General features: G+C 35.9%; 1 pseudogene; it reads right to left on the bottom strand.

The window, feature by feature from the left end:
- Window positions 1–2,493: 2,493 nt before the first annotated feature.
- Window positions 2,494–5,727, bottom strand: LOC140865234 (26S proteasome regulatory subunit S10B homolog B-like; annotated as a pseudogene).
- Window positions 5,728–10,284: the final 4,557 nt, after the last annotated feature.

The following is a 10,284-nucleotide window of genomic DNA, read 5'->3' as shown; positions in this document are numbered from 1 at the left end:
TACGACATTTACCACAATGATGATATCCATAGATCAAATTATTTCGTGGATTGGATTTCACTTGATTGTCTACTATTCCATTGCGTGTGCTCGGAGTAGAAGTTTTGTACAAATGTATCGACATGCTACTGCTATTAAGTATTTTTATTTAAATTCTTTTCTTTCTAAGAGGTGGAATAAAATATTATTATCCACAGATATCCAATATGACAGTACTAATTAATTAATTTATTCTAATTATGCTTATGAGCTAATATGAGATATTAAAATAGGTGTATTGAGTATTCAGAGAAATATTATTAACTTATTGCCCAAAATTATATTATTTTAAATTGCGATTAGATGATAACATTCAATCAAGACTTTTTTAAAATCAGCAGGACAATAATTTTATATGCTGGTAGTTTATTATAATAAGATATCATTTTTCAAAAAAACCGTTTATCAACTTGTGTGTGGTTTTATGTGTCTATTTTTTAATATCCTTTTAAAGCCTATATGTACATTTTACTAATTAAAACCATGCACACGAGCTTTACTTAAATTCAAGTTTTTTCATGCATTGAGCGCTTCAGTCTACTTAGAGGTGTCAAAATGAGTTTAGTCAGTCGAGTTGTCACACGTCATTGACAATTTTGTGATTTTATTTTTTATTTGACGAAATCATGAGATAGGGTGCGGTGGGCTATACAAATCAAGACTCACAAGGGATTATTAGCAATGTTCAAAAACCGTGGAGCATGACGAAGCATTACAAAAAAACTTCAAGTTTCGCAAGCTTAGGCGAGTTTAGAATAACGAGTTCACTACAAGAAAAAAAGGCTAAAGACAATGTTTTTTTAACCGTTGTCATAGGGGGTTTAAAAATTGTTGAAGACCCTATTGTTAAAAGTTTCGCTCAAAGACAATGCAGAAAAAAGAAAATTTAATACACAATTTTTTTTTTGGTGGTGGAACAGGGTTTCTGTAACGTGAATAAGGATGGGGAGAGAGACCAAATTATTATCATGTCAAATCAATTTTAATTTTTTTTAAAAAAAATTAGAAACGACGGTTTTTACAAAAATTGTTATCTTTCCACCCTTAAAAAAATTCACATTTACAACGGTTTACTAAAACCGTTGTAGTAGTCCAAAAAACCTGCTCATAGACAATAGTTTTGAAAAATTATTGTCTTAGACCAATAAAAGACAACGGTTTTCATTAAAACCATAGATAAAAGGAAAAAGTCAACTGTTTTTCGAAAAACCGCTGTCTTTTGAGTGTGGTTGAAACATAAATCCATATTTTGTTGTAGTGGTTGATAAAGGAATTATAATGGGCTGAGATGAATGAAACTCATATTTATATGTGATCCTACTTTGTAGGACTGTTAACCCACCTTATGTTTCATTGCTAAAATGAGAGTTAGAATTGTTTGGGTCACACAAAAAATTGAAATGGGTCTTTATTCACAGGGAAGGATAAACAATGCCAACAATGAATTTATAAAAAAAATTCAAGGGGGGCAGTGTTCCTATGTGGAGCCGCCCCTGAACTGAAGCACGTAACACATCTACAGAAATAGAAGACAAGGAGTTTCTTGCAGACTATACAAAATAATTAAAATTACTGCATCATGCAACAACAAACCCACTGCTACTCGCACAACCACACAACGGAAATGTTAACACATATCTTAATAAAAACTCGTGTCATTTTTTTCCAATTATTTCTCATCTTTTTGGCCTAAATTCAACTCTGGTCTTTTTCATCTACATTCAACATAGAGTTGAAAGCTTTTTTTTTTCTCTCTTTAACGTGTAATCCATTTACTAACATGAAATCACTTTCATTTTTTTGCCACGTGCAACACACGTGCCTTTTGCTAGTATATATATATATATATATATATATATATATATATATATATAAGAAATGATATAACGAGAAACCATCGTGAGCACTTATGTGAGCAACTGCTGACGTGGTATCATGCACATTCAATAGGTGAGTGACACATCAGCAAATACTCACATACGTGCTCACGGTTGTTGCTCATCATATCATTTCTCATATAGATTTCGAGTTTTTCCAAGCTCAAGTAGCTTGAAATATGTGTGAGTCGAGTTCGAGTTTGAAATAGATTACTACATTGAGTTTGAGCTCAAGTAGACAAAATACGAATCGAGTTCTCGAGCTCAAGTAGACAAAATAAGAATCAAGTCGAACTTGAATAGTATGATACTCGACTTGTTTGCACCACTGGTTATGACTGCATGTGATTAAGAGGTTCATCAAGAAGCTGTACACACACTGCAGTGGCACTAAACGGTAGCATTCCATCCTGCTTGCTACATGTGACTATTTATTTATTCGCCTGACTTTTTAGGTTGCGGGAGACGACGAATCGAGTATGATAAGAGGCCAACAAGAGAGACATTGATCCATTTATTTTAATTTGTTTTCTTTCATGTTATCGACAAGCATTTTTGGTATTTCTGGATCTTCTGTGCTCAGCATAATGTTTAGAGATAGTTTAGACACTCAATGATTCGGAAAATGCGGAACATAGTATGTAACAAATGTTTGCTACAAGAAAGATCAACAGATCAAAGCCAGAAATATCTTACATGCCCATTAGGAAAATGGAAAGGCTTCCTAATCCTTCCCAAAATCCGTATTATAATGTGCGCTTGATTCAAGCTTCTTAGCTTCATTCAGTTTCCTTACGGCCTGAAAAATTACCCATCACGAGAGTCGATCATAATTTATCTCAAACACAATTAAGTACCTCTCTCATTGGCTAACTGCATAACAAATTAATTTGGATGACAAGAACTGAGAAAATATTACCTTCATGAAATCTTCATGGATAACATAATCGCGCTCTGCACGAATTGTTGACATCCCAGCCTCCGTGCACACATTTCGAAGATCAGCTCCATTAAAGCCCTGGCAAGCCCAACTCGTAAATAATAATGTGTGGTTCAACTATATTTAAAAAAATCAAGTGATACAACAATAATCTTTAGCTTACCTCAGCAAGCTTAATCACTGCCTCATAATCTATTTCACCATGTTTAGCTATTCCGGCAGCATGAATCTTCAGAATTTCCATTCTTGATTGCTCATTAGGCAATGGTATTTCTATTTTTCTGTCTAAACGACCCGGGCGAAGAAGGGCAGGGTCCAGAACATCAGGTCTGTTTGTGGCCATAATCATTTTCACACCAATCTAGACAAGTAACAATCTACACAAACTAGCTGCCCTTGATTTCCCTACAGTTCCATGAATTAATATTGTATTGAAACTCAAATGCTGATTTCGATTCAGTCAATATTGAGCAATACCTTTCCAAGCTGGTCGAACCCATCAAGCTGGTTCAGCAATTCCATAAGTCCTTTGAATTTCACGATCCGCACTAGTTCCTTCACTGAAACGACGACCGCCAATGGCGTCGATCTCATCCATAAAAATGATGCACGGCTACAAATGAACAAATTCATAATCATTTATGCGGATTAAATTTGATTTTTTATCATACTCATATTCATGAGACAAAAAAATGACATCTATATCTATATAAAATATATTTCCTTACTTGATGATCGCGGGCATAACCAAACATCTCTCTTATCAATCTTGCACTCTCACCGATATACTTATCAATAATTGCACTCGATACCACCTATTATCACAAATTCGCCAGAGCATGCACACAGAACACAAATACATTATTCCAAGAAAATGGGAGAGTTGAGCATAAAACACAAACAGAGGCAACAGTATTTTCTTACCTTTAAGAAATTTGCATCAATGTTGCTAGCAATTGCTCTGGCCAATAATGTCTTGCCAGTTCCGGGAGGTCCATACAGAAGAACTCCCTAAACAGATGCGCGTGATTATGAACAAGTAAATATACAAGCCAGATATACATGAAACTTGCCACCTGCACAATTTGTCACCTTGGGAGGTTTAATGCCGACCCTAAGGAAAAGTTCTGGATTCATTAAAGGTAATTCAATAGATTCCCTTAGTTCCCGGATTTGATCGGATAGCCCACCCACAGCAGAATAACTCACATTTCCAGGGTCTTCATGAAGCATACTATACACAACTGGATCAACCTGGATAAACGGAAAAACTAGTCTCACAAAAGAAGTTGAAACGAATCATCAACATAAACAGTTACTGACAAACAACCAAGCACTAGAACGCCCATGTACCTCACGAGGGAGTGCTCGCATAATTGTGAGTGTAGTCATATCAAGTACTACCCTGGTGCCCGATGTGAGTTTCTCTTTATCCACTTTACTGCGACAGCCCACCACGTATCTCGGTCCGCTGCTAGCTTTGACTATCACTGAATAATGATAGATAATCAATGGAAGTTTACAGAAGATAAATTAGCGAATCAAAAGGCAAGATCCCAAAAATGATAGTACATAATATTAGGATCAAGGCCAAAGATCTGGGATAATATTCCTTCATCTTTATAACGTAATAGTGAAGAATTCTGTTTTCACATTCCCATCAAAAGGATAAGAAACATCAACAAGAAGATAGACAGGCTTTATCCTAACAATTAGATGAAAGCAAAAGTTTACTCACGGCGTTCATTATCCAGTGGCCTGAGAACTTCGCCAATGATCTGTCCAACACTCTGGAGCGACTTCAAGTCATCCTCTGTTTTAGCATATTCCTTCTTTGTTGCTCTCAAATTCTCACGTACTACATCAATAGTATTTGGTTATTTTATCGTAGTTTTATGTGAGATGATATAGAAGAAGAACGAAACATGCTTTATGAGAGAAAAACCAAAACTTCCAGAAAAAGCTTGTACACATTTAATCTATAGTAAGCAAGCAAGCAACCTTTCTAAATGTGGGAGCAACAAAATTCCAAACATACAAACTACCAAATACATATAACAATGACTTCAACACCTACACCTACTCCTACTCATCTGCGGAAAACAAATAAAATAGAAAGCCCAGGCACTCTAATTCACCAGTCTCTTATAATGACAAATCTATAAAAATATTTTCTTATAGAGCTAGCTCCTATAGCCAACACAGAAATTGACCCAATAAATCAGCAATTGCCTTGGAAATAAGCAGAACGTGGAGTTGGGGCGACTTGGCCGATTTTGAGAGAAAAACATAGACAATCACCATAACAATAAAAACAACAATGCACAACAAATGTGAAGTAGCAGAACTCAGAATAACATGGTAAACCGTTGATGCGTTAAAAGAACCATGGGAAAATGAGAGCAATCTCTATAACAGCTACAAAAGTAACTCATGCCATTTCAAGATTTTATCTTTTAAGGAGAGTCGACTGTCATCTAGCTCACAATTTCATAAGAAATGACAAACGTCACAATTCAACTTCCTTCAAGAATTCATTGCGTACACGAGCACCACACATACAAAAAAGATTGGTAAAAAGTGAACTCCGCAGCAACAAAACGATACATTTTAGATTACATGTAGAAAAATTTAGGGTTTAAGAGATTGAAACCAGATCGAACGCGGCCTTCGAGCTCTTTGTGATGAAGGAGCTTCTTCCGGTAATCTGAAACCGCCGTCTTGCGGCGGGTGGCATCATCGTTCTCGCTTGCCATCAACGTTCCCTTTTTTCTTGGATTTTTGTTTATGACAATGGCAATAGCATTCGTTTTGTAACTTCTTGGATCGAAGGGATGTTCGATTCAGCTTGCTGTTCAAGGCAGATGCACTTTCTTGTACTTTCCGAGAGTTATTGGGCTTAGATTAGGAAAGTGTCTTAAGATGGCCCAAAATAAATATATGTATAAAATATAATTTTGATCCCAGCATTTCATAGCGCAGTAAATTCGCAGGCGATCGCTAAGATTTGTAATCTCTTTTAACAGTCCCTAAAAAATGGGCATGTGTGTTAGTGGGATAATTCTTAAATATATCTTTGTATCTTTTTCATTTTCCGTATTATATTTTTGTCATTTTTCATGTTCCAAATATATCTCTGATTTATTAAACAGTTTCTTGAATTTGTCCTTAAAACTAAATAATGCTCATTCTACCCTTTATTTCCTTATTTAATTAAAATAGTGCATAAGCTCATCATGCTTTCGTAAGATTAATTAAAATTAAATACCTCTTTGACCATAGTGTCGTCGGGTCATACCTGCCGAGTTTTACGAAGTGCTCCTCACACTCAACCATGCAGTCACAACAGATGGTTTCTGCACAAGCTCCTTCAACGACACCCAGCACAGCCTTAATTCGTTTTCTACCTTAAGGCGTATGATATATAAAATTAATTATAAAATATGAGAATGGATGAACAAGAGACTTAGAAAATTTATTCAAACAACATATTATTACATAAATCAACCTCCTTTGAAGAGGAGGAGATAACTAGTTTAGCTACTCATAGTAGTCTTGTTCTTAAAATACATAAAAGTAAAACTTAATACAAATTTAGAAAGAGAAATATTACAATATTTTATTTGTAAGAAAACTGAAGGGAATGATCGATGTCTTCAGCTTCCTTAAGAGCCTGTATTTATAGCTGAAGTTTCACTCGTTTCACCGAGAAACTTCAGGGAATCTTACAGCTGTATTGAATTTTTTATGCCATTATTGATAGCATATTTTGCTAGTGGGCAAGTCACATGCCCGATGGCAGGAGTCACATGCTTGACTTTTTTTTTTGGATTTATTCTCCTCACATGCTTTTTTTATTGTTGTCGGGGCATCTTTTGCTTTTGCAGTGGGCCCCTAGGAAAACGCGGTTTTGGTGGTTCCTGTCCACCTTTGCTTGTCTCGGAAAAATCCTTTCGATCTGTTCGGGTTTGAAGGTTTTTCCGAATTCTGGCTCCTTCTGGTTTGGACATTCTGGGTAGATATTCTCTGACCATCTTCCGATGTGAGCCATGTTACAGAATTTTCGGCGAGTTTCTTTACTCCCCGACAGCTTGTTGTTCCACAAATAGTTCCTCTTCTTTTCGAAGAGTTCTTCCGCAAAAGCCGTAGATTTTCCTATCATTGTGTTTAACAGGAATGATCCATTCACAGAATTCTGATAAAATTTGAACGAAAACTTGACCTTGTCCATCTCGGTGAGACAAACCCAAATACCCCATGCCCTTCTGGTTGAGATTTCATTTTCTCCAAATGTGGACACCAATGGTATTTCTTCAGATATAGGATCCTTGATAAATTTTTGATTATTTATGTCAGGTCTCCTTAGCTTGATGAAATGAAAGGGATCATGTGATCCTTTCCCTGTTGGTTCTGGAGCTGCACTAAAGAAGTATAGCTCGAGCACATCTCCTCGGACAAATGATCATTATTTGCCCATGTTTCTTGGACTGCTTCCTGAATCCATTTTGGTAGCTGTGATATTTCCTGAAAGCCTGGTGAAGTTGTATAAACTGAGGCTAAAGCCCCAAATTCATACCATAGCTTTACATCCTTAGGATTGACATTGTTTTTTAGCCAAATCCTTGGATATATTCCTGCAACATCAACCCTGCAAGTGATTGGGTTTATTTCACTTCTTGTACTTAATTTCTCCTATCTTTGTTGATAAACCTGAAATGGAGAAATGACAGCTGGGTTAGTATCAATCTTAGATTTACCCTTGTTAGTGTTGGGCCTAAGATTGATCTCTTCCTCTTTTACCCCAGAGGCGGAGGGTTGACTTGATGAGTTATCCTCATCGATTGTTGCTTTGTCTAGCTCATCAAAAGCTGATGATAGATTAGCGCTTGTTTCTTGATTTACAACCGGTGGCTGTATTTCTTGTTCTTGTAAAACCAATGGTTTTAACATTTCTTGTTTCTGAGAGACCAATGGTTTCTCTATGGCACGCATAATTGGCCCTTGAATAGCAGCCCATAGTTGAGTTTGAGCTTGCATACATCCTGTGATTCGATTGAATACTTTGATCCGATCAGCTTGTTGTAACCTGCCCGCCATATCAGCACTTATGACAAGCTGGTTGAACTCGGTTTGAAGCAACCCAAGGTGTTCCCTGAGATGCCTCTGCATTTTCATGATGGAATCTACGTCACTGCCTTCCATCTCTTGTTAAGAAATCTGCAAGAATATTTTCATGAGATTTAATAATAATAATATCAAAAATATAATTTTGACATAAAGCTTGCTATCTTAATAACCTAGCTTTCTCATGTTTAGATTCAATCTTATTTCTTAAGAAAGCTTTTATCTGAGTGTTATCAACTTTCAAAGTGAATTTTTTAGCAAGTAAAAATAATGGCCATTTTTCGAAAGCCCTTTTAACTGCATAAAATTCCTTCTCGTTGATATGCCATCTGATAGCCTCAGATTCTGAAAAAAGACCGCTACAATATCTACATGGTATTTCTCCATCTGGAGTGATTTTAGTAAGCACTGCTGCCCACCATTCGTCACTAGCATCCGTAAATAGCACCAGATCATCTTCATCCAAGGGTATAGCCATTTTTGGGAGATTCTTACATATCTCCTTTAATTGGTTCACCCCTTTAGTATGGTCATCGGTCCATATAAACCTTGCATCCTTTTTTAACAAAGAACTGAACACCTTTCTGTACATTGCCAGATTGTTTATGAACATCCCTGCAAAATTAACTACTCCTAAAAAACTTTGGAGTTGTTTTACATCTTTGAGTTTATCTGGAAAATTCTTTACCTTTTCCACAATATGGGGTTGTAGAATTATTCCAGTTTCATCAATCTCAATTCCAAGGAATTCAATTTTTCTTGTTGCTATGACTGCTTTTTTTAAGATAAAACTAGTCCTTCTTGTTTACAAATTTTAGAAAAAATCTCTAAATGTTTAACATGTTCATCTATATTTTTTGATGCTATAAGAATATCATCAATATAAACAAACATGAAGTTGAAATAATCTTTAAAAAGATTATCCATCTTTCTTTGAAATATTTGGGGTGCATTAGCCAATCCCATAGGCATGACTTCCCATATATAATGTCCTTGTGGTGTAGAGAAGGCTGTGAATTTATTACTGCCTTCTTCCATTCGAATCTGGTAAAATCCAGACTTACAATCAAATTTTGAGAACACTCTAGCATTTCGTACACAGCTAATTAGATGTTCTCTACTGGGTATGAAGTACCCACCAAACTCCAGGATTTTATTAATACCTTGGTAGTTAATAACTAACATGGGTTTCCCTCTTTTTATTTCACCATGATTCCTAACCAGAAAACCTAGGCTGCTATATGGTGAAACTCCTTCTTTGATTAGACCAAGGTCCAAATGTTCCTTGATAATTATTCTCATATCCCTTTGATCTGTTATGTTCATTGGGATAGGCTTATATCTGACGAATTCATACTCTTTGCCTTTCTTTAGAGTAAGACTGGCTTTGAGTTGATTTCTATCCCACCATGCCAAAGGATGCTCGTTGTAACTTTCTTTGAGCCTCTTTTTCACATCTTCAAGGGATACCTTATTTTTTAACTCTATATCTCTGTGATTAAGAGTTACTTTGAGAAACTCCATATCCTCTGTTTGGAGTTCTTGTTCTGTTGTTATTTTCAACATGGTTTCTCCAAACCTTCTTGGATCTTTCATTTTTGGGTGGAAAAGTTGTCCTTTATCACCACGCTGGCTGCGAAATATTATCGGCAATTGTTGATAGAAAGCAACCTTGAGTCATTGAACGATAATTTTATGATCACAAATTGTAGTGAACATAAGTCTTCTTGATTCATTGTCTTGTGTGTACTTCTTAAACATTTGTAAGAAGTTATTTCCTAACAGGATATCAGCTCCTATATCATGGAAATAGATTGGTGGTGTCTTTACCTTGTACCAAGGTGTTTGACCGGCTCCTCCCATAAGGATCTCTGCTTGTTTTATTCCTTTGCAAAGAATTAAAATTCTTCGAAAGAAATCTCGTTCACCAATTTTTGGCAATTCTTCTTCCCATTCTTCAGGAAAAACTCCTCTTTTTGCTGTACAAATTCCTGCTCCTGAGTCAATATAAGCTGCAAAGTACTCAGCTTTATATTGTTCATACAACATCCCTATCGGAATGTATATGGAGAAAGGACTTGTTGTCATTTTTTAAAAGGATTACTAAATGGCCCTGCCATTTTTATTAGACTGTGTTGTAACTCAGTAATCCGATTAAGACTATTCACCTTTAGTTTTCCTAAGGCCTCAGAAGGTAGAGTATGGTTACTCCTTTCCACTTCTTCAATGCGTTCTAGTAAATCATGTTCATGACTTACTAATTTCAACAGTTGCTTCTTTCTCTGTTTGTAAACAGAGTTTTCG

The sequence above is a fragment of the Henckelia pumila genome, chromosome 4 (genome assembly GCF_033568475.1).
Source record: "Henckelia pumila isolate YLH828 chromosome 4, ASM3356847v2, whole genome shotgun sequence".
Lineage (NCBI taxonomy): Eukaryota > Viridiplantae > Streptophyta > Magnoliopsida > Lamiales > Gesneriaceae > Henckelia > Henckelia pumila.
The sequence above is the reverse complement of the archived record's forward strand: the minus strand, read 5'-3'. Positions and strand labels throughout refer to the sequence as shown.